Below are 25899 nucleotides of genomic sequence, written 5' to 3'. Positions count from 1 at the left end.
ACCGTGACAAATATGAGGTCTGTATTGGTCTTAAAATTATTCTTAGAATTGTGAGGTTTCATTCTTTCAATCAATTGTTCTATGTGTCAGTAAGAGTGCTAGGTCCTGAAATACAAAAGTCAACACACAAGAAAATACAAGGATAAAACAGTTTCTACTATATTAACTTTTTTTCATTCATTAATTCATCCTTAAGTCATTCAACATGGTTTTCTTATTGAATATTGATAAGGAGTCAAATATACTCAGCTAAACACTGAGTCTTTAACTGTAGATGAGACAGATAGGCCCTGATTTTTATGTCACTACTATCTTTTGTCCTGCCATATAATGGGACATCTTCATTATTCCTTTTACTGTAAGATTTTATCACAAACTCTGAAAAATGGAAAATGTCTTGCACATCAGTAAACAAAAGATGTGACAGTCATCAGTGATTGCAGGCATCACTGATGGTAAACTGGTGAGCCCTGAGGGAACTCAGGAAAGAAAGACTATCTACCATCTAGCAGAGATCAGACTGCAGCCACTCTCTATGGTCATCCCTGAGGCAGCTCAAGGTATGAAAACACAGGATACTGGTTCCATATAGCTGAGGTGCATATCAAAGCAATGATTTCACTGAGCCCAGACTCTTGCATCCTCCCATACATAGAAAAGTGCTAAACTACTTAACTTGAAAGATATGATTTTTCTTTAACTAACAATGATCTTCTGATGTTTGGTCGGTCTACCTGCCCTTTGTTGCAAAACTTCTATAAAACCTGGCTCCCTGTCTCACCTCCTAGGAGCAGTTCTCTCAGGGTTACTTGGGATGCTGCCTCCTGATCTTGAAGTCTTAAAAATTCCCACCAAATAAAACATAACTCTCAACCTTTAGGTTGTGAATATGTTTTAAGTTGACATTGCTAATGAAAACACAATTGTCAGAGGAGTTCTGGTGTGCCCAGGGAACAATGAACTCCTCTTTCCCATGTCCCCTTCTTCTCCTTGTAAATCCTTATGTGAACTCACTTTGTGCCAAGACCAAGATGTGTCCCAATAAGAATCAAGCTAATTTCCTTAGAATGACTGGAACTATACCTCATTCAGGAGACTTGATGCTTAATTGTGATAAGCAACTAGATCATGGAAAAAAAACCCATAAAAACGATTTGTCTTGGGAGAAAATACTAAAAAGGGTTAACTGCTGTTCCACGTACCTAAGCTCATGGGACTAAATCACAGGCACCATGATCACCAAGGGTACATGGCAACAATGAGCTAAAAATGGAAAAAAGCATCATACTGTTATTGTACTCATTTTCCCCCAAGGTACTCTCTGATAAACACTACAACCTCCAAGGGAACTGGGGATAGTTTCCTTGTAGGGTAGGTTATAAATCCATCTTTTCCAAGCAGTTGTATCATATCCAGCTAACAACACACTTTATTTAAGGTGATTGTATGAGATTAAGTGTTCCTACCTGATTGGAAACCTTCTTGTCCTCAATTCATTGGCTGTCCTTGATTATTTTTTCTTGAATCAGACCTCCAAACTTCTATCAGAAACTGTTCCTTTGGAGATACCAGGCCTTTCCAAAAACTCAGAAAACTGAAATGGATACAAAAAGAGAAATTATTTGTACATATAGACCTCATTTTTTAGTTTTAAGTAAACATCCAAGCATACATCTTCTAAACTGTATAATAGCTTTCGGAAACTTCATGCTTCCTAAGTTTGCATGGGCTTCCCAGGTAGCACTAGTGGTAAAGAACCTGCCAGTGCAGGAGATGAAGAAGTTTACACACTCATAAACTTAACATGGTAAGAGTACAGTCTTCAACCCAAGCAAAGACTTCCAAAAGAGTCCCTGTTATCCTTTGTTCATTAAGGCACAAAGTGAGGGCAAAAAGGCAGGTTTCTAAGTTGTTTTCTTCAGAATTTTCTTTCTTCAGTTTTCATCAAGATCTTAAGGAAATTATTAATTTTACTAAACTTAATTATTCATGAAACCTGCAGAAGAGTATTTCATGGAGACCTGTAATTTACAGTATCCATTGCATACACGCACCATGAGCTTGTCTTCTCTAGCACTGGCATACACAAAAGTGTGTGTGTGTGTGTGTGTGTGTATGTGCACATGTATGTCTCTTTGTGATGAAGTCGTGGGAAAAGGATGAATCTGTTGGCTGCTATACTAGAGTTAAGAAAAAGGCTACAAGTGAAGCAATAAAGTGAGATTGTGTTTCCACAATAATAATAGCAGTTTCCTTAGTAACCAAGGGGGCAGTCTCCTCAAATTATAGTCACACCTGTTAGACCATCTGCGTGTAAATTTCATACTATCATCAATGGAAAACAAATGGCACTCTCTCTCCTTTCCCTTATCCATTGGCCATTCTCATATAAGCTATTTTTCTCTTCAAGGTCATGCTCTTTCCAATCTGTTTAAAAGTATTAGGATGCAGGCAGGGTGACACAAAATGAGCCATGCCTTCATACTTGTGGCAGTGATGGCTCTTAAGGAGCACTGGATTGGTAGGATGCTATAATTTGAATTCCCCTAGAAGCAGAACCTGAGGCAAGAATTTGAATGCAAACTATTCATCTGGGAGGTTCTTCCAGAAAACTCAGGAGTGGAGTGGGATTTGAGAGCAGAGACATGGAAATAAATCAATAGAGGTACATTACTGAACAGATTTCTCCTGCAGGAAACTGCTGTCAGTCCTCCAGGGGAGTTCTCTAAAACTCTATAGAACATGTCTCAGAGTTATTCCAAGACTGAGTGAGAAACTTGAAGTACTTATCTTCCAGTCCCCCTCTGTCTTTGGTTGAGAGCTACACCCAGATATATTAACTCCTGTACACTTCTGACCTGTCCTAGAGTGGCTAATTGCAGATGTTAGATGATTCTATCAGTATATACTGGAATGATGAGGCTGGGGAGTTATGAGTCGAGCACTGATACCATCTGATACAGTGGGGGCAGGACGTATTAGTAACTGGCTTGCAAGTCTAAATGGATAACCTTAAATTCCTGGGTTAATTGTTTTACCTGGAGGTATTTAAAGATAATGTGTCAGTAAAAATTTCCTCTATCAAATGAAGTTTAGGATCCTAAGTCCTTATTTTTTTGAAAAACTATGTCTTTGAACAGATTTTTAAAAGGTAAAATGATTAAGATTTCAAGCTGACGATTCATGCATTCATTCATTCATTCACTCATTCAACAAACACTTATTGAACAGCTAGAGTATATCATGGGTTAAGCTAACACTAGTGTTATTGTTACTAAAATCATTATCTTGCCATCTAGAATTAAATGTAATGTGACATCCAAATAAAATTCATAATTACAGTAAAAATTATTACAGAATGCTATAGGAAGACACAGTAAGATCTTAATTCTTGCTGTGGACAGTATATGGGAGATATCAGCAGGGCTTCTTGTAGAAGTCAGTGGAAATGGATATGTAACAGGAAGGAGGGGTGCATTTTTAAGGAAAAGAGAAGATAAATTCACGGTTGCAAGAAAATGAATGGTTACGAATCAGAGCAGAAAGGAGATCCATTTAGAATCAATTTAAGAAATGCTCATTGGAGTATAAGAAACGAAGACAATGGAGAGGGTGTCAGAAGCAAGTCATGACTGGTCCATGTATGTATAGTAAGTGCTACGGTTGAATCTCTGTGTGCCCCTCCAAATTCATATGTTGAAATCTTAATTTCCCATTGTAGGTGTGGTCTTTGAGAAAGATTAGATCATGAGGGCACAGCCCTCAGGAGTGGTATTAGTGCTCCTGCAAACAAAAAGACCCCATAGAGCTCCCTAGCCTCTTCTGCCATGCGAAAGTAGAAGTCTGACTCAGAAGGCCCTCATCTGACATGCAATGCATGAGTGCGAAGTCATTTCAGTCGTGTCCAACTCTTTGTGACCCTATGGACTGCAGCCCACTAGGCTCCTCTGTCCATGGGATTCTCCAGGCAAGTATACTAGAGTGGGTTGCCATACCTTCCTCCAGGGGATCTTCCCGACCCAGAGATCTAAGCCACATCTCCTACTGTTCCTGCATTGCAGGCAATTTTTTACCACTGAGCCACCAGGGAAGCCTCATCTGACCATACTGGCACCCTGTTCTTGCACTTTCAGTCTCCAGAACTGCTAGAAATAAATGTCTGTTGTTTATGAGCCACCCAACCCGTAGTGTATTCTTACAGCAGCCCAATGGACAAAAAGAGTTAGGATGTGAGATTTTTACTCCAAGGATATCGGAATCCATTGAAAGATTTTAATTGAAAACTTAGAAGAGAAGACAGAAAAGTTCCACAACAAAATCAGGTATTTTCATAAGATAAATTTGCTTAGTTTAGTTTTAGAAAGATCATTCTGGAACTACTGTGGCTGGATTGCTAGAGAAGGGTGATAATAATCCTGGCTATAGAAAGATGAGTACACTTAGACACTGTTGGTAGGAATGTAAATTGATACAACCACTATGGAGAACAGTATGGAGGTTCCTTAAAAAATTAAAAATAAAACTACCATATGATCCAGAAAACTAGGAATAAACCCTGAGAAAACCACAATTCTAAAAGACACATATACCACAGTGTTCATTACAGCACTATTTACAGTAACCAGGACATGGAAGCAAGCTAAATATCCATCAAAAGAGGAATGGATAAAGAAGATGTGTGTACAAACACACACACATACACACAATGGAATAGTGTGTGTGCATGCTAAGTTGCACACACACTATTTTCTAGTAGTCATGTAAGGATGTGAGAGTTGGACTATAAAGAAAGCTGAGTGTCAAAGAATTGATGGTTTTTAACTGTGGTGGTGGAGAAGACTCTTGAGATTCCCTTGAACTGCAAGGAGATCAAACCAGTCAATCTTAAAGGAAATCAGTCCTGAATATCCATCGGAAGGACTGATGCTGAAGCTGAAACTCCAATACTCTGGCCACCTGATGCGAAGAACTGACTCACTGGAAAAGGCTTGGATGCTGGGAAAGATTGAGGGCGGGTGGAGAAGGGGAAGACAGAGGATGAGATGGTTAGATGGCATCACCGACTTGAGGACATGAGTTTGAGCAATCTCCGGGAGTTGGTGATGGACAGGGAAGTCTGGCGTGCTTCACTCTATGGGGTCGCAAAGAGTCAGACACAGCTGAGCGACTGAACTGAACTGATGCTAAGTTGCTTCAATCATGTCCAGCTTCTTGCAACCTTATGGATGGTAGCTCTCCAGGTTCCTCTCTCCATGGGATTCTCTAGGCAAGAATACTAGAGTGGGTTGCCATGCTCTCCTCCAGGTGATCTTCCCAGCCCAGGGATCAAAATCCATGTCTCTTATGTCTCCTGCACTGGCAGGGAAGTTCTTTGCCACTAGCTCCACCTGGGAACCCCTAATGGACTATTACTCAGCCATAAAAAAGAATAAAATTGGGTCATTTGCAGAGATGTGCATGGACCTAGAGACTGTCATACAGAGTAAAGTAAGTCAGAAAAAGAAAAACAAATATCATATGTTAATGTATATATATGAAATCTAGAAAAATGGTATAGATGATCCATTTGCAAAGCAGAAATACAGACACAGACATAGAGAAAAATTTATGGATACCAAGAGGAAGAGGGATGGTGATTGGGATTGATATACACTCTATGGATGCGTGTGTGCATGCTTTGTCACTCAGCTGTGTCTGACTAGGTCCTCTGTCCATGGGATTTTTTCCCAGCAATAATACTAGAGTGGGTTGCAAACCTGGTGGGGAATCAAAGTGCTACCTTTTCTGGAGGGCAGGAGTGGGGTGGCATGGAAGATGATAGCCTCACTTGGCCCAACCAAAATCACAGGAAGTAGGGAATGGGTGCAATATTTCCACTGGCATTTGGCTTGAATAGTGTGAAAAGTTGTCGGGAACAGGAGCTCCCCCCCGTGGCAAAGGTCATGAGGAAGGAGGCTTGGCATACGCAAAGGCGGGATCGAGCCTCAGGAGTCCCCCTGGAAATTCTCGAGCATCTACCCCCAAAACCAGAGTCTGCCTACTTTCTGCTTTGTACTCTCACCTACACCTCTGACTTTACGGGGGGCTGTCCCCCACTACCTCTCTCTGAAGAAAGAGTTAACTTACAGCTCCAGTTAATAAAGTTCCTGGGTGTGATAGTGTTTCAACCTACAAAACTCCTTTGGAAGTCCTCTAGCCTGCCTGAATAGGTTTTTCCGGCCACATGTGATTGCTCAGAGCCTCCCAACTGCGAGAGGCAGGAGATGTTCTAAAACTGTCTAAATACAAATTCCTTTGAGCAGTTAAAAGATTGATTAGAAACTGTATTGGTGAAGGGTTTTTCACTTGTTGGGCCATTGTTTGCTGCTAAGTCTCCATATCCCTTACCTGCTGTGTCCCTGGCAGTGTATTGATTAATATAATTGGTGTAAGTAGTACCTTTAATGTTTGTAACCTTGGACCCTTGAGTTAATTCTTTTTCTTGTTACAGCCCACCACACCTTTGCTCTGTAGGAATGCAACTTTAATGCTTTTGGAGGGTGGCGCCTGACTAATCACCTTTAGAGAAAAATAAGTTTTCTGAAGAAAGGGTCTTAAAATGTTAACAGGCCTCCGGGCCAGAAGATAATGCAAATCACCTAAACTTTTGCATATGATCAGTTTGCAGGAAGAAAGCCTGGCTTACTGCATGACTCTACCCCTTCCCCCATTATCCTCTATGCATAACTTAAGGTATAAAAACTACTTTGGAAAATAAAGTGCGGGCCTTGTTCACCGAAACTTGGTCTCCCCATGTCGTTCTCTCTCACCTTCTGACTGAATTATTCAGCCTCTTTTCTCCACTGAATTTCCTCACTGAGCTATCCTTATTTAACCACTCTTTATATCCTTAATTAACGTTTAATTAAGCAATTGTTTCCTGATTGCCGATGCCGTCTCCCCTTCAAATTCCCTGGATCCACCGGGGCTGGACCCCGGCAAAAAGTCAAAGTGTTAGTTGCTCAGTCACGTCTGCTTTGTGACCCCATGGACTAGAGCCCGCCAGGCTCCTTTGTCCATGGGATTTCCCAGGTGAGGAATGGCTGGAGTGGGTTGCCATTTCCTTTTCCTGGGGATCTTCCCTACCCAGGGATCAAACCCAGGTGTCCCGCATTACAGGCAGATTCTTAACCTGAACCACCAGGTACCCTCCACTGAAGGGTGTGTGTATTGCCCAAAAAGTTTTCTGTTTTTAGCAACCCCTTTCTTCATACTTAGGCTTGGGAGAACAGGTTCTCTCTCTTTTTTTTTTTTTTTGAAGCTTTTTGTCTGTTCTGTTGGTGGTTATGGATTGGAGACTCCTGTAAATTAAAATTTGATGACGCACACCTTGCCCTTTAAGAATTATTCTGCTAGATAACGTGGCTTCCCAAAGTTGCTACAATTTGATTTTCTCACTTCTAAAAGTCAAGTGTTTTGCTGGAGTCACAATTTAAAGATAAGCAAGAAATGGGGCTAAAATGATCTATGTGATAACAGATTAGAGTTGGAAACCTCGATATACATTCATATTTAGTTTAATATTTATATTAGCTTAATACACAGTTACGTAGAGAGATAGTTATAGATATGTGTATATATATATATGGTTAATATACACACATATTATCTCTTTGCTCTGTCAGCTGAGAAGACCTGGAAGCAACGACATTTGCGTTACAATTAGCATACTCCAAACCCAGATCCTCCTGTCTAATACCATTCTCCAATAAGAAGATCTAGTTATCCTTGAAGAAATAGCTGATTTTAGGACTGGGGCAGTAAATATACAAGATGAGCTCAGACCATCATATAGGGTATGGAAGTGTAAAAACAAACAAACCATCCAAATGGGGATACATCAAAGTGGCACAAAAGCCAACTGAAAGAATTGATAAGGTTCAGGACTAAAGCAATTTGAGCAACAAATAAAGTAGAGTTAGAGGATTACCCAAAATATAAAATAAAAACCCATGAGTTCTTCTGATGTAAATAATTTGATTCATAAATAAATAAATGAGAATAGACAAAACTCTGTGAAAAAGAATTCCAAATAGTTTGTGTAGATACTCCATCTTAAGCATAACTTCCTATTCCTTAGCTGTGGGCTGAGGACACTAACTTCCTTCCGAAAAGTACAAGAGAAGAGGGGGGAAAGAGTACCTCTACAATGAAGAACTCTGAAAAGCACTACCTTAGCCAGGTGATCAAGATCAACCTCAGCATTCATAATGCACACTGATAATATGCACACTTATGATCCGACACTTCTACGCTGTGGTCTTCCTCCCCACAACACATAATTCTAATCTTATCATGAAAAATGCGTCAAACAAATCCCAATAATGGGCATCCTACAAAATTCTGACTAACTCAAAATTGTTCACGTCATCCAAACCACGGAGTCTGAGAACCCATCAATCCCAAGAGGAGCCTAAGGAAACACGACAAACGTGACAACTAAATGTAGTGTGATGTCTTGAATGAAATTCTGAAACAGAAGAAGGGAATTTGAAGAAGGGAAACTAAGGAATTTGACTAATGTATGGACTTTAGTAAATGATAGTGTTTCAAAGGGCAGAAATTATTACAATTTATAGGTAGGCAATTGATTGTAGGCAATGCCTAAAGTACAGTGAAATATTAACGCACGATGCTCTACCAACTGTAATGTATTTTATGTTTTCAAAATGATGAAATGTTATTTCAGTCAATAAATGATTGACCTTTATACATTTCCTGCCCATCTTTTCCCGAAACACTCACAAGGAAATGACATTATCATTTGACAGTAGTTTCACCTAAACTGGAGTTTTGGTACTTGTGGTTGCCAATGGTACTGCAAAGTGTGTTACTTCTACAAATCCTCTCCATGGCAAAACCTTATCTTCACAGGGCAAATCACAATAGGTGTCTAAAGCCAAATGACATATAGCTATGCAGCAAGATTATGAAGCATTTTACTTAAAGGCACAGTAGAATGTAGAAAAAGCCATTTCTCTCTATCTTTTCTGCTCAAAGTTACTCAACCATCATTTTATCAGCCATCTCAAAAGTTCTCCATAAATTTAGACTATATAATGTCACTCAGGGGCTTCCGAAGTGGCTCAGTGATAAAAGGATCCATAAAAGAATCCAGCTGCCAAGGTGGGAGACACAGGAAAGGCAGGTTCGATTCCTGGGAAAATCCTTAGAGGAGGAAATGGCAACCGATTCCAGTATTCTTGCCAGGAATATCCCACGAACAGAGGAGTGTGGGCTGCAGAGTCGGGCACAACTTATTGAATGAGTGCTGGCACAATGCCACTTAATGGAACTGTAGCTCAATGTTCTATTTTAGTATGGTTGATATGACATTATTTTTATTAGTGCTAAATAAGTTATTTGACACATTTTTTTCCTTAAAAAAAAAAAAAGCAATTTTTCCTAGACTGGCCCTGGGCACGTATGTGAGTTTGCCATTTTTCTCCATAGGCTATTTTATTTGTTCCACTGTGTTATATTTTTTCTACCTCGTCAAAAATAAGCATTTAATCATTCATCTACACATTCATGCATTCATACATTTATTAACTTAATCTGTTGAACACCTACATATGGCACAGAAAAAAGGCAGAACACTAATCTGAGTTACATAGAAAATAATGAACTCAGTTAAAATTTTTGCTGATAACAGGTGTTACTTGATTTACTGGAAATTGCATTTTATTATAGGAACTCACTGACTCAGTTAAAATTAAACACAGAAATAATAATAAATTAATAAAAGCACTAGTTATTTACTGAGTGCCTGCTTTGTACCTGACTCTGAAAAAGAAGCTCTGAAATCACTATGGATGTTTTGAGGACTGTCTGATGTAATTGTAATCTCCATTTCAGAGATGAAAATAGCAAGATTCAGAGACATTAGGTTACTTGCCTAAAGAGAAGTGGCCCAGATACTATAGAACTGGAAATAGAATCTTAAACTTTATAATGACAAAATCTGTGTTTTTAATCAAAATGTGTGTGTGTGTGTGTGAGAGAGAGAGAGAGAGAGAGAGAGAGAATGTTTAATAAAAAACTTTTGGAAAATGGCAAGAAAACTGCCAGGTATTCATCAAAGCATGATTTAGGAGCTTCTTACTGTACAAACAATTGTGAATCAGATGGCTGAATTAAGGATCTCTTACTTTTGAACTAAGAAATCGAAAGCTTCCAGAAGTTGAATCCAAGTTTTGCACTTATATAAGATACATCCTACAGAATGCTGAAGCATAAAAACTAAAGAGCTCTGAAAATAATGGAAGCATTCTTACTAGTATGATTTTGTAATGCAGATAATAGGGATTTAAGAAACTGGCAGATGTGCCTGCAGACTCATTTGTTATCATTTCTGTGAAGGGCAAGATAAATGAATAACAAGGAGAAAAATGGAAAAAAAAAAAAAGTGCCCAGCAGTTTTAGGTAGTTTGCTTAATCTCCAGCCTAGGCAAGATAAAGCACAAAAAATGTCTTGAAATTATATTTTTAAAGAACTTACAAGTGCATGTGGTCTTTTTATACCAAATAACTTGGAATTATGAAATGTCAAATTAAGTCTAATCTTCTCTGATGATAAAATCACAGATTTTATTTGAAACTATGAAATGGAAAAATGAAGTAATAATCAGAAATTCTTAAGAAAGGGAGTAGAAAAAACCTATTATGCCTATAAAAAAAATTTATAAAGAATAGCCATGTTAAAAACATTTTGAAACAAACATAAAATCCTTATTACTGTTACAGAGCTTTCAAAACCTTGTTTTAATTTTTAATAAATATTATGTTTATATAATTACTGTCACAAGGGAGACAAAATTTTAAGTCAGCTTTCTTCATTCTTTCCTCATTAAGCATTATTCTCTTTTGCTTCACAGTCTTGTAATTATAACAACCGTGTAATTTTCTAATAAGTGGGTATAATTTACTAAATTATTTTCCTATTAACAATTAAAGGTGTTTCCAATTTTTGTTATTAAAAATGATGTGATAATGAGCACTTTTATTTATATAATAGTTTTATGGATGTAAATTATTTATTGGCATAAGGGTCCAGAATTAGAATGAATGTGTAATACACTATTAACATTTTTATCTTGCTAGACCTTGACAAATTACTTGTTAAAAGATCAAACTAAATTATACTGCAAAAATTTTTGCCAACTGAAGATATTATGTATAATATATGAGTTTGCTAAATTAACAACGTGGAAATCTATGCTCCATTTCTTTGAATTTTTTGATAATGGAGTGCTGCCTTGTTGGGTTACGTGTGACTGGGAGGGCAGCTGTGTCTGTGAAGGCTCCCCAGAAGGGGAGTGGGGTAAGCAGAAAAAGTTTTTAAAAACACTAATTGAATTTTCTGTCGATTGTTATCTCTCATTCTTTTCTACTTCTTTATAACATAGCCAGGCATGTGAAAAGTATCTTTTGGCAGGGCAAATTGGTATTTCAATAAATTAACGACCAAACCACCTTCAAATGGGTTTTTAAGACTGGAAATACTGCTCAGACTTACCAGTAAGTTCTTCCTAATTCCTCTTAAGGACCATTTTCTTAGAAGCTTTACCCACTCTCCTCAAATTTTCCTCCATCCTCTCTGCTTCCCTCAGACTCAGCTGGTAAGTTGATTCATATCTCATTAAGAAAATAGAGGTCAGTAAATAGTTCACTGCCAAACCCATTAATTCATTAGCATTGATCTTTGTATTGCCTTTGAAAGTGAAAGAAAAGTGAATGTGAAAGTCACTGTCCTATGGACTATACAGTCCATGGAATTCTCTAGGCCAGAATACTGGAGTGGGTAGCCTTTCCCTTCTCCAGGGGATCTTACCAAACCAGGGATCTAGCCCATGTCTCCCACATCACAGGTGGATTCTTTACCAGCTAAGCTACAAGGGAAGCCCAAGAACACTGGAGTGGGTAGCCTATCCCTTCTGCAGGAGATCTTCCTGACCCAGGAATCAAACCAGGGTATCCTGCATTTTAGGCAGATTCTTTACCAACTGAGATATCAGGGAAGCCCTGATAATTAATTATGTTCAGTAGGTCAGGTGTATTAAATGCATTTTCAACTTACAATATTTTCAACTTAACAATCGGTCTATCAGGACATAACCCCATCCTAAGTCAAGGAAAATCTCTCTCTTTGTGTGCTTATATGTGTGTGTGTGTGTGTGTGTGTGTGTGTGTAGAAAGAGAGAGAGCAGACAACCAGATATACATATACTCGGGCAAACTGATCGCAAAGAGTTGGACACGACTTAAATTGATTTTAAAGAGAATGCCAATAAGTCTCATGGATATGGTAATATAGAGACTAAGACCTAACCCACAAACCCTCCAAAATGAAGGTGCTGGCTATTGAGAAACCAGGCTCCTCTCTTAGCTACTCAGGCACTGCACTGAACAGAGAAGGAATGTAAAAGGAAAATCTAGTTCAGGGCCAGACTTCGGTCTCCTGCATTGCAGGCACATGCTTTACCATCTGAGCTACCAGGAAAACCATTAATTAATAACTTGTAAAATATCAGAAAAAAATGGAGTGGAACATTTTGTATTGAATAGGAACTACTAAGTCATCTATCAGTACTAAGAATGATTCTTATTGAATGAAATTTTTTCATTATTTTTTGGAAAGAAAAATATTCTTGTGTTAGTGTTTCACAGTTCCTATTCATTCACATATTTACTCATTTATTCAACAAACATTTCCTAAATACCTTCCACGTGCCAGTGTCTGTTGTAACCCTTGGAAGACTCAGAGGTGAACAAAGCAGTTTGCAGGTGGTAAATTTTAAAAGACACAAATGAGTTCATAAGCAGTTTATGAACTATAATCATTTATCTTAACTAGACTGCATTAATATACACCTGGTGACCTTGAGGTCCTGGGACATAAAGTGGGTTGCCATTTCCTACTCCAGGGAATCTTCCCAACCCAGGAATCGAACCTGCATCTCTGGCGGGCATTGGCAGTTGGATTCTTTACCACTAGCACCACCTGAGAAGTCCATTATTAGATCAGGGAAGCCCGACCATTTTCAAATAGTGTAATTTGAAAAATTCTCTAATTTGTTAGGGTTCAGGAATATTATTTCATTACTGGGGCTGGATGGGAAATTTAGAGTGAGAAAGGAGATTATGATGACTGGTTTGTCTCTATTCTCTCTTTCTGAGGACAAAGTGATAAGTAGGGGCATCTACTCTGCTGTTGGCCCATTGCTTAAGTATCAGAACTAGTTTTATCTAGTAAATATGTGTTGAACAACTATTATATATTAGGCACTGGGTTGAAACCGGGAATATAAAGTGAATAACTGACAATAAGAGCAGGTACGACTAACAAGAGCCAGGCCCTGTGCTAATGCTTAACATGCACTCTCTCACATTCCATTAATGTTCACATTAACCATATGGGGCAGATGCATTTATTATACCATTTTCTGCATGAGGACTCTCATCTTTTATGACTTCTCCACGTTTACACAGCCAATTAGGGGCATAGGCAGTATTTGGACTCTGGTCTGGTTGTTGTTATTGTTGTTCAGCCGCTAAGTCGTGTGCGACTTTTTTGCAAATCAGTGCCAATTCTCTTAACCATTACGCTCTATTGACTTTAAGTTGTAGACAAGTTCAGAATTACACATAACAAGGGATCAACCAACCCTAAGACCATTTTGCAAAAATTGGCTGATTGAGAAGGTTTATGTAAGATGCACTCGGAGTGGAGCAGACTGAGGGAGAGGCCCCAAAACACATTCTCTGTATTAAGGGGCAATGGAAGAGAGTAAGAATTAGCCTACAGCAACATGATGTTGAGGATCAAGAAAAAGTGTTTCTCTCCTTTGTGAATAGTTATCAGATTATTTCTACTTCAAAATATCAAGAAGAAATCATAGAGAAATGAACAGTTTGTGGAGGCACCTTATTTAAGTTTGAATCTTGGCAGATGTAGAGTTCATAATACCTACCCTGACAGGAATTATGAGGTGTAGTTAAGTAAGCTCTCATTTTTCTTTAGCCTTCAAGCAAAACATTTTCCGATAGTTATAATTTAGAAAAGCCTCCAGAGAAAATATTTAAAGTCCACCATCTCAGAGGAAAGCAATTTTGCAAAAAGATCTATCAGTGAAAGCAAGACCAAACAGACACTAATGGTTTAGTGAGATTACTGTTTTATCATTGCTCATGTTGTTTCTCCACGCATATTTCTGGAAGAAAGCTCTTAATGTTCATCAGTTTTCAAAGAGATAAAGACCCACGCTGATGTGTCAGAAAGAGCTTTGCCCTGGAATTAGATCAGTTTAGGTTTTGCTACTTACTAGGATTAGTTATCATTCTCAATCTTTCTGAACCTGTTTCCCATCTGCAAACAGGATAATGCTATCAATTACAGAGGGATGTAGTTAAATTAAATGACATATATAAAGGAAACATATACCTACAGACTGAGAACATGCTTCATAAATGTTAAGTGATCTACAAGTATTTTGCTTCCCTGAAGTGGAAGAAACCTGTTCTCATGTTTTAACCAATGGTCTAAATATCAATGCGATATTTAGTTGAAAATTAAATTTGTTCTTTCACTATCTGCATTTTAATATATTCTAATATATTCTCCTTAGTAAATTGTATCAATATTAGTAATATTTGTCATTTAAGCTATTACTGTTCATTTGTTTAAAGGTATTTCAATGGCCTGTCAATATAGGAGATACAGGAGATGAGATGAGAGTTCAATTCCTGGGTCAGGAAGATTCCCTAGAAGGGGAAATGGCAATTCACTCTAGTAGTCTTTCCTGGAGAATCCCATGGACAGAGGAGCCTGGTGGGCTACACCCATGGGTTCACAAAGAGCTGGACATGACCAAGCACACATGCATAGTGTGATACGTCATTACTCAAAGGGATGCCAAGGTTTTGCCAAAGATTTCAATGAGATATAAATACATCTTCATCAGAATTAACTTTCAAAGAAGAGGAGAAAAATGATTCAATATGTGGAGAGAAAAAAACTTTTCTACAAATTCTATTTTTATTTGCTCTGGTGGGAAAAAAGATAGCTTATAATTAGTCTAATTTACATTAGCTTAAAAGAAAGTGCCATATAAATTTAGAATGCAAAATAAATCAGTTTTCTTTCATCAGTAATTCAGATTTATAAATATTCTTTCCAAAAAGTGCCAAAAGGAAGCACTATTTTCCCTTCTAATTTCCAGCCGCTGTTGTATTGCAAAGGTTAATAACTCAAAAATACAAATAGAATCATATGGCAATCAGGAAATGATTTGTGTACCAGCTATTTTAACAAAAGGCTTGCAAATATAATAAATAAATAGTGAAAGTCAAAAGAATGCCACATGTGTATGAAAGCAGAGCATACAGAATTATAAACTATCTTTGGAGATTAATTATAATATTCTTTCAGAAATATTTGTGTGATTTACTGTTATTTAAATGGAGAACACAGAATTAGCTGATCTAGGTTATCATGTTGATACTATGATATGACCAAAAATCTTTATGTGATAATACATATAGAAATGAATAAAATTCTATAGGAAGAACTAATTAAATTAACTAAATGCCACCCCACAGATGTTAGAATGGCTAGTATCAAAAACACAAGTGATAACAAGTGTTGGGTGAGCATGTTGAGAAAAGAGAAAGACTTATGCACTGTTGGTGAGAATGTAAATTGGTGCAGCCACTATAGAAAATAGTGTGGAGTTTCTTCAAAAAAAATTAAAATACAACTAACATATGATCCAGCAATTTTCCTTCTAGCTATATATCCAGAGGAAATGAAATTACTACCCCCAAAAGATATCTGTACCTCCGTGTTCATTGTAGGATTTATGACAGTCAAGATACGGAAACAATCTTACTGTTTTTTGACGGATGAATGGATAAATAAAATGGGGTGTAAAACAACCTACTATTATTCAGCCATTAGAAAGAAGGAAATATGGCTATTTGTAGCTACATGGGTGGACTTGGGGCATTATGCTAAATGAAATAAATCAGACAAAGATAAATACTTTATGATCTCATTTATATATAAAATCTAAAAAACTGAATTTATAATAGAAAGAATGGATTGATGGTTGCTAGAGCGGGAAGCTGGAGATAGGGAAAATGAGTAAAGATGATCACAAGATAAAAACTTCCACTTATAAGATAAATGAGCAATGGGGATATAATGTGCAGCTTGGTCACAATAACCATATTAACAACACCATATTGTATGTTTGAAAGTTGCTAAGGATCTTAGAAGTTCTTGTTACAAAAACAGAATTTATAATTATATGAATTGAGCTTAACTAAATTTATTGTGGTAATCATTTCACAATATATACATATACCAAATCATCACATTCTATTTCTTGGACAAATACAATATTATAAATCAATTAAATCCCAAGAAAACTGGGAAAAAAGATTTCACTTATACTTTGGCATAAATATATCAAATTGGGTTTCTTCACAACATTATTAATAATTATAGATAAAAGAAAATACTACAAGTTTGTTGTTGCTGTTGTTTGCTTTGCAAGTCCACAGATACTCACCTCCCACACTAAGAAAGAAGGAGTTAAGTTTGGACTTGCAAATGCTGCCCCATGGGCCCTGATGCTGTGATATAAACATTTAGTCCAGACCTGAAAGAGAGCTTAAGTCATTTCAACACATTTACGAAACAGTCATGTTCAAACATGAACAAATGAGCAGATACTGGTTATTAATTTTTTTCACACTACAAAAAATATGCCTTCAGTTTTCACCAGAACCTCAGTTTTCAAGTAATCAGGTCACAGTTCTTAAGCAAGCAGTACAAGGCTTACCATCAAGTGCTTTCTCCCTACAATGAATAACTTTCCAGTCTCCCCACTAAAGCTCATCCCTTCTCTCCTTAATGTCTTGGCCAAAATTTAACTATCAGCCCAGAAAACTCTTTCTCAGTTTCATTGCCTGTACATGAACATGCTATCTTAATCACCTGGGCACATTTATACTATCTATAGGGCTCAAACCTAGGCCTCCTGCATCGCAGGCAGATTCTTTACCATCTGAGTCACCAAGAAAGCCCAAGAATATTGGAATGATTAGCCTGTCCCTTCTCCAGGGGATCTTCCTGACCCAGGCATCTAACCAGGGTCTCCTGCATTGCAGGTGGATTCTTTACCAACTGAGCTACCAGGGAAGCCCTTTAGATTAAAGAATGCTTGTAAAGCACTTAATGCTCAGCTCAGCTCAGTTCAGTTCAGTCGCTCAGTCGTGTCTGACTCTTTGCGACCCCATAAATTGCATCATGCCAGACCTCCCTGTCCATCACCAACTCCCGGAGTTCACCCAAACTCATATCCATCGAGTCAGTGATACCATCCAGCCATCTCACCCTCTGTCGTCCCCTTCTCCTCCTGCCCCCAATCCCTCCCAGCATCAGAGTCTTTTCCAATGAGTCAACTTTTTGCATGAGGTGGCCAAAGTATTGGAGTTTCAGCTTTAGTGTCATTCCTTCCAAAGAAATCCCAGGGCTAATCTCCTTCAGAATGGACTGGTTGGATCTCCTTGCAGTCCAAGGGACTCTCAAGAGTCTCCTCCAACACCACAGTTCAAAAGCATCAATTCTTTGGTGCTCAGCTTTCTTCACAGTCCAACTCTCACATCCATACATGACCACAGGAAAAACCATAGCTTTCACTAGACGAACCTTTGTTGGCAAAGTAATGTCTCTGCTTTTGAATATGCTATCTAGGTTGGTCATAACTTTCCTTCCAAGGAGTAAGCGTCTTTTAATTTCATGGCTGCAATCACGATCTGCAGTGATTTTGGAGGCCCCCCAAAATAAAGTCTGACACTGTTTCCACTGTTTCCCCATCTATTTGCCATGAAGTGATGGGACCAGACGCCATGATTTTAGTTTTCTGAATGTTGAGCTTTAAGCCAACTTTTTCACTCTCCACTTTCACTTTCATCAAGAGGCTTTTTAGTTCCTCTTCACTTTCTGCCATAAGGGTGGTTATCTGCATATCTGAGGTTACTGATATTTCTCCCAGCAATCTTGATTCCAGCTTGTGCTTCTTCCATCCCAGCGTTTCTCATGATGTACTCTATATAAGTTAAATAAGGAGGGTGACAATATACAGCCTTGACATACTCCTTTTCCTATTTGGAACCAGTCTGTTGTTCCATCTCCAGTTCTAAGTGTTGCTTCCTGACCTGCATACACATTTCTCCAGAGGCAGGTCAGGTGGTCTGGTATTCCCATCTCTTTCAGAATTCTCCACAGTTTATTGTGATCCACACAGTCAAAGGCTTTGGCATAGTCAATAAAGCAGAAATAGATGTTTTTCTGGAACTCTCTTCCTTTTTCCATGCTCAGCTCAGCACAATATAAATTATTCAGTAACTGCTGAGTAGCATTATTGTTATATCATTTACATTAAAACTAATCTGTACTGGTTTAGGAACTGCTTCTACATTATTTTTACATACCTGTGTTCTTTGTCCCCAACTGGGGTAAAGGAAATAAATGAACATTTACTGATTATCTACAGTGAGAGTATAGAATGCAGTGTAGGGTATAAAATTCATCATGTTCAAGACTGAAACTGACCTGGATTTGAATTCCAGCCCTCTCCCTTGCTTAGACTTCTCTACTTCTCAGTTCCCTTACTGATAATTAGTGATTATAGCTATTTCAGGGACCATAGTAAGGATTAAAAATAATTATAATGCTTGAATCCAGAAGGGGAATTAGTTACCTCATTTAATGTCAACTATTAGATAGTTCACTGCAGATGGTGACTGCAGCCATGAAATTAAAAGACGCTTACTCCTTGGAAGGAAAGTTATGACGAACTTAGATAGCATATTCAAAAGCAGAGACATTACTTTGCCAACAAAGGTTCATCTAGTCAAGGCTATGGTTTTTCCTGTGGTCACGTATGGATGTGAGAGTTGGACTGTGAAGAAAGCTGAGCGCCGAAGAATTGATGTTTTTGAACTGTGGTGTTGGAGAAGACTCTTGAGAGTCCCTTGGTCTGCAAGGAGATCCAACCAGTCCATTCTGAAGATCAGCCCTGGGATTTCTTTGGAAGGAATGTTGCTAAAGCTGAAACTCCAGTACTTTGGCCACCTCATGCGAAGAGTTGACTCATTGGAAAAGACTCTGATGCTGGGAGGGGTTGGGTGCAGGAGGAGAAGGGGACGACAGAGGATGAGATGGATGGATGGCATCATTGACTCGATGGACGTGAGTCTGGGTGAACTCCGGGAGTTGGTGATGGACAGGGAGGGAGGCCTGGCGTGCTGCGATTCATGGGGTCGCAGAGAGTCGGACACGACTGAGCGACTGAACTGAACTGAACTGATTAGATAGTTCAAGTTCTGAGAATCTGATAATAGCTCTGCATCCCTTCTCTAAAGATAACTAGATAGGTAGATAACTAGTCATATTCATGTAATTCCAGGGCTTTGCTAATATGAAAATCAATCAAAGTCTTTAGTTGGCACAAACAACTCAGAGAAATTGTTACAGGGGCAAGAATGATCATTCCTCTTGAAACATAGGCTATCATCCTGTAGAAGAACAAACACTTTAATGTGGTCAGATGTGAGTCTAAGCTATGTGATTCCATGATGGTGTCTCTACTAGGTCTTGATTTGACTGGGATTGAAATTTCGGACTTTACTGTCCCCATCACAGACTTGAAAACCTGGCAGACAATCAAGTGCAATCTATGGTTAAAGGTCACTGGTATAAAAAATGGGTATGTTAATATCATTCTGATAAGAGCATTATGAAGATTAAAAGAAAGCAAAATGAACTCTCCTAGCACCTGACAGCCAAGTAATACATCTTTGAGCTCTTTCATTTCTTTTTCCTTCTTACTTATGCATTTCCTTTCCTGCCTTCAGTTCTTACTGTGTTCTTGTCCCACAATGCTGAAGTCATTGTAAAGCTTTTACTCAGATAATCTCGTGTAACCTCCAGGAGAATCAACAAAGAATGCCTAAGAAATTATTGAGGTAAACAGTGCCATTATTACATCTTTTAGGTAACCTGAAATGTAACTATGTGATTCTCTTTTACTACTAGTTGCTCACCATCCATAGGCACATATTGGATGTATATAAAATACATTAAATTCCTGGAAAATTATCTGTGGTGTCTCTTTGTGTTCTATTTGTATACTACAGTTTTCCTAAAATTAAACTATTATCATTTCTACCCCTCTTTTGTTTAAAACCCTCAAAACATAATTTCTAATTAATAGTTACACTAGTTGGCATTATGTTAGTTCTTCTTTGTTTTTTCTCTGATTATAAGTATCATCTGACTCAAGTCAATGAACTGGGTTCTCTACATGTGAGGAAGTTTGAAGAGGAAAATAGGATGAGTAGGGTAAGAAGATACTCACATATAGAAATAGTAGAAGCCTTAGCAGTAACAAAACTAGTGAAATTAGAGCTAATTAATTAGTAGTCAGGAAAATGTTGCCACTTTGTTGCCATTAATTGGTCAACGAGAGTAATTAGGCTCACAAAAAATAGAAAGAGTGGAAAATCTATCATCCCTGCCAGCCTCTCCTGCTTATTATCAGAACAATTTTCTCCTAGTTTATGAAACAATAATAGTTTAGTATTAGAATTTAACCTAGAGCCTGTTATACAGAGCAAAGTAAGTCAGAAGGCAAAATCAAATATCATATATTAATGCATATATATGGAATCTAGATAAATGGTACGATGAGCCATTTAAAGGCCAGGAAGAGAGACACAGATGTCGATGATGGTCTTGTGGACACAGAAGGGGAAGGAGAGGGTGAGAAGAACTGAAAAAGTAGCACTGACATATATACTACCATGTGTAAAACGGCTAGTGGGAAGCTGTTACATAACACAGGGAGCCCAGTCTGGTGCTGGTGCCATGTGACAACCTAAAGGGGTAGAAAGCGGTGGGTGGGAGGGAGGCTCAAGAGGGAGGTGATAGATGCCTGATTAGTGTTGTTGTACAGCAGAAACCAACACAACATTGTAAAGCAATTATCCTGCATTAAAAATAAATTTAATTTAAAAATGCCATCAACATGAGATATGGAGATATGTGAATTCTACTATACTTTCTTTATAAATTCAGTAGTATAAATTCACCTAGATCATACATCATAAATTCGAGAGTAGAATGATTTAGTTGAAAGATAAAATTCATGCAGAGTACACTAATTGTTTAAACTTCAAAAATATTTAAAAGGATTGCTATATCTTGTCACACTTTTCTTTGTAAAATATGTCAGAGCCAGACTTCTCTTTGGTTTAGAGCTACTGTTCTATAGAGAACACTCCTATTCATATTCACAATCATCAGGCAAATCAGGAAACTGACTTCTTTAGATCAGTGCTGTTTTCCTCACTTCTAACAAAGAAAAGAACATCTGATAAGAAAAACAAAATCCCTCTTTTCTACTGAAGTATAGACGATTTACAAAAGATTCAGGAGTACAACTTAGTGATTTGATATTTTTATAGATTATACTATGTTTCAGTTCAGTTCAGTTCAGTTCAGTCGCTCAGTTGTGTCCGACTCTTTGCGACCACATGAATCGCAGCACGCCAGGCTTCCCTGTCCATCACCATCTCCCGGAGTTCACTCAAACTCACGTCCACTGAGTCAGTGATGCCATCCAGCCATCTCATTCTCTGTCATCCCCTTCTCTTCCTGCCCCCAATCCCACCCAGCATCAGAGTCTTTTCCAATGAGTCAACTCTTCACATGAGGTGGCCAAAGTACCGAGTTTCAGCTTTAACATCATTCCTTCCAAAGAATACCCAGGGCTGATCTCCTTTAAATGGACTGGTTGGATCTCCTTGCAGTCCAAGGGACTCTCAAGAGTCTCCTCCAACACCACAGTTCAAAAGCATCAATTCTTCGGTGCTCAGCTTTCTTCACAGTCCAACTCTCACATCCATACGTGACTACTGGAAAAACCATAGCCTTGACTAGACAGACCTTTGTTGGCAAAGTAATGTCTCTGCTTTTGAATATGCTATCTAGGTTGGTCACAACTTTCCTTCCAAGGAGTAAGCGTCTTTTAATTTCATGGCTGCAATTACCATCTGCAGTGATTTTGGAGCCCAAAAAAATAAAGTCTGACACTGTTTCCACTGTTTCCTCATCTATTTCCCATGCAGTGATGGGACCAGATGCCATGATCTTCGTTTTCTGAATGTTGAGCTTTAAGCCAATTTTTTCACTCTCCTCTTTCACTTTCATCAAGAGGCTTTTTAGTTCCTCTTCACTTTCTGCCATACTATGTTTAATTATTATTAAATAATGGCTATAGTTCCTTGCACTAAGCAATAAAATCCCTCTTTTGTTAAAAAGTGGAAAATGATGAAATGTTAGAAAATTAGTTGGCTTTCCCTCATTAATGATCAATAACTATGGGATTCACCCACATAAGTTAAACGGAGGCTTCTTTTTCCCCATGATTCTGAATACAAAATGTATCCATATTTAGGAATCATTTTCAAAGTAAATTTTTTTTGGGGTAACTGAATAACCATAATGGGAAGTATGATCAGTTTGTTTTAATTTACATAACTACTAAATATAAAATAATTAAATGTAGGGTTTTTCTACCTTTTAACTTTGTATACAAGACAAAGAAAACTAACTGTGCTTTTTATCATATTGTAGTTTTTGCTCAATTACTACTGCCAAAATTGTTGAAAGATAGTATTACCTGTTATGTTCTTTCAGAGCAACCCCATTTCATACCAGTGCCATAAAAAAATCAATAGCCTTAAGAGACCTTTCAAGGATATCATTGTTATTGATTCATACTTCAAATATGACCCAATTTAGCAATAAAATGATGTTGAAGCTAATTGTTTCTCCTCAATGAATTAATAACTTTGGAAGGTTTAAATGGCTTTTCCTAGATGACAGAAGTGGCTTCCATATACATACGCAATGGATGCATATGCAAATAACATCCCTATATCTGCTTCAGCATTCCACACTGAATTTTCTCTGCCATTAACCAATACGAATGCCACATTGTTCAACTCCTTTGCCCTGCTGGCTGGTTTCTGGGCTCAGGAAACGGCAATTTTAATGTTCTCTTCAGTAACCTATAGCCTATTTATGAACTAAGAAACAGTTTTGTTTCTCTTTTCTGGTATATTGAGACTTTCCTATGATTGCAGCTCTCCAACTGTATAGCTTGCAGAATTATTTATTATGACTGGAGAGGCAGAAAAGTTCTGATGCCTAAAAATGCCTTCCCATCTACTAACTGATGGTCTGCAGTCAACTCTCATCCCTTTATTTCTGAATCTCATCCTTTTACCCTCAATCTTTCTTTCCCATTGAAATTCAAATACTGGTGGTGCTTTTAGACCTTAGTCACTTTTATCTCAACCTGAATGATTCAAAAGCAAATTTTGATGCTGTGGAGGAGGAATGAGAACCTGAGGGCATAAGAGTTCCACAGAGGGTATTAGGAAACAAAGAGGACGGAGCAACAAATAGACTCACAGGGGAAACGTGGAAAGTGGAGCATGATGAAACAAGCAAACGTCAGTTTTGCTTAAGGTCTATTCTAATTAGGTGGAAAAGAAAGTTCTGAAGGTGACTGTTATTCCTGTGTATAAGTTTGCCTGAAAAGCGTAAAAATGAGTGATTTGTACCCCTGCCTATTATAGATGTATTGATATAAAATTAAAACAGTGCAAGGAATGCACCGATTAGCACATGGCCTCCGCCATTCTCCATTTAGTAGCCTGCTCACTTTGAGCATCTGAAAATGGACTGTAGAAATCTGGTTCATCTTATTTTAAACTTCTTGTTCCCCAAATTTGAAACAATGTTTATTTAAAGTGAGTCTCTTTAAAAAGACTGCAAAAAGACTATACAGTATTCATTGAAAAGAACCTAACATTTACTACTGTAATATATTATGTACAACTTATTGACTATTTCTCCTGAATATACATTTAATATTTAAAAATCTAATACTAAGTATAACTATAATATGATTCTGGTGTCAACCAGGTCAAAGCTGTGAAATCCTTTGCTACAAATACTTCTCTGGCTTATACTATGGCTTCAGTGTTAGTTTCCACATTTGCCAGCAAGTTACTTTTCATCCTAGTAAACTTCTAATGAATCATGGATAAAATACAAATGGCAGAGAATTCTCCATTTCTGTTCATAATTTTAAAAACATCAACTAAAAGTGTAAAACTTTAATCATTTTCTGTAGCTTTCCTCTTCCTAAACCTACTTGCTTCTTTCATCAATATTAAGTTTCTGGTTTTAAGTATCTGCGACTCTCCTTTAATGTGTTCTCTGTTAAAGGCTTTCTCTCCCTTTTGGAATTGTTAGTAGAAGTGGTATTTTTGTGGGAAGAAAACAGCTCTTCTCTACTACTTGTCTGTCAGGGCTATAGGGCTACATCCTTCGTTGCATAATCAAAAACCTGGCCTGACATCAACTAGTGGGATTAAAAAGCCACCTTTTCCCTTCCTTGCAATTAAAATATTTACATTAACTTTTCTTTGTTTTAACAATAGCATACAGCACCCAGTGTGGGTTGTGGCTCATGATTCTGCTTCTCTGACTCATGATCTTAGACTTCTTGCTTCCAACTTCCTGATGAATGAGCCCTTTACAAATTGCTAGGGGCCAGGTCTGTTTGCTGCTACTGGTTCCCAAGGGTTCAATGCCATGAGGCATCTCTTGAAAGTATTTCTTTGCTGTGCCTACAAAGTATTTTTCTCCCCTACTCTCCTTCCACTCTAGGGTTCTACTGCTTATTTATAGTTAGCATCTGTAAATAGTACTTTGGGTTTGTTTCCTTGGTGGGCTGGCTGTTTTCCAAGATTTTGTTGTTGATCTTGTCTGACATTTTAAGGATGACCTTTTGGTGCTGTTACAAAACTTCTCAAGAAAAGGAAAACAGATCTGCTCATCTAACCCTCTTCTGAAAGCTGTGCAAAAAAGCCAGTTGTTTTAAAAACAGAATGGCTGGTGATACAAAGGGCTGCTCATGTGATATCTGCACCTGCCTGCTTTTAGCTTCCAGAAACTAAAAAGCAGTTCAGCAACATGTAATCAGGCATGAAGAGAAAAACAACAAAAGAAAGCCAGTATTGAAAATCTTCTGAAACTTGAATGTATTGGTGAACAAGCCTGCTACTTCTAATACTTACATAAAGACAGTAGTCCAATAGCCGATTCAGTAAAACAACCAATTTCACCATGAGTAAAATGAATGATGCTACTTAGAGTTGATGGCCATGAGCTTTAGGAGTTTTACTGTGGAAATAATCTGGAGGTCTCCTTTTATACATGAGGAACATGAGGTCTATGGTAGTTAAGTGAATTGTCCAAGCCAGAGATGAGACTAGGGTCAGAGTAGAGGTTTCTGCCAGGATGTCGAGCTGCTTCTTTGACCGAGCTTCTTAGGTGTTTACGTTTTACACCAAGAGAACCCATATGTGCTGGATTTGTTTCCATTTACTAACAGAAGCAAGGCAGTACTTTTTCAGGTATTGTGGTACAAAATAGACGATTCAGTCAAACTAGTCAAAAATTAGTCAGTCTTGGAATCCCAAAGAGATAATGCTTTGTAGGATTTTTCTTTAATTCTTTTTTTTTTTTTTTTACTAGAAATGGAACTAGATAGACAATGCATGTTTGTGTGTATGTATGTATACATATATACACACATATATATTTATATGTTCAAATGTAAAAGAATATAGCTTTGCTTTTTATAGTTGAATTATGTATGATGACATAAAATACAATACACCATTAATCAAATGTATTTGAAGTCTATA

The 25899-nt window shown here is 37.8% G+C and overlaps 1 protein-coding gene across 1 annotated transcript in view; it reads right to left on the bottom strand.

Annotated features, from left to right (window-relative positions):
• Positions 1-25899, bottom strand: part of PKIA (cAMP-dependent protein kinase inhibitor alpha) — a 99920-nt gene that overhangs the window by 39219 nt on the left and 34802 nt on the right. Inside the window, exon 2 of the mRNA NM_001037620.2 lies at positions 1467-1594. The gene's annotated coding sequence lies outside the window, so the exon portion shown is untranslated. The remainder of the gene's footprint in view (positions 1-1466; positions 1595-25899) is intronic.

Source organism: Bos taurus, chromosome 14, assembly GCF_002263795.3.
Source record: "Bos taurus isolate L1 Dominette 01449 registration number 42190680 breed Hereford chromosome 14, ARS-UCD2.0, whole genome shotgun sequence".
In the NCBI taxonomy this organism is placed as follows: Eukaryota; Metazoa; Chordata; class Mammalia; order Artiodactyla; family Bovidae; genus Bos; species Bos taurus.
Note: the sequence above shows the minus strand (reverse complement) of the source record. Positions and strands in the feature narration are given on the sequence as shown.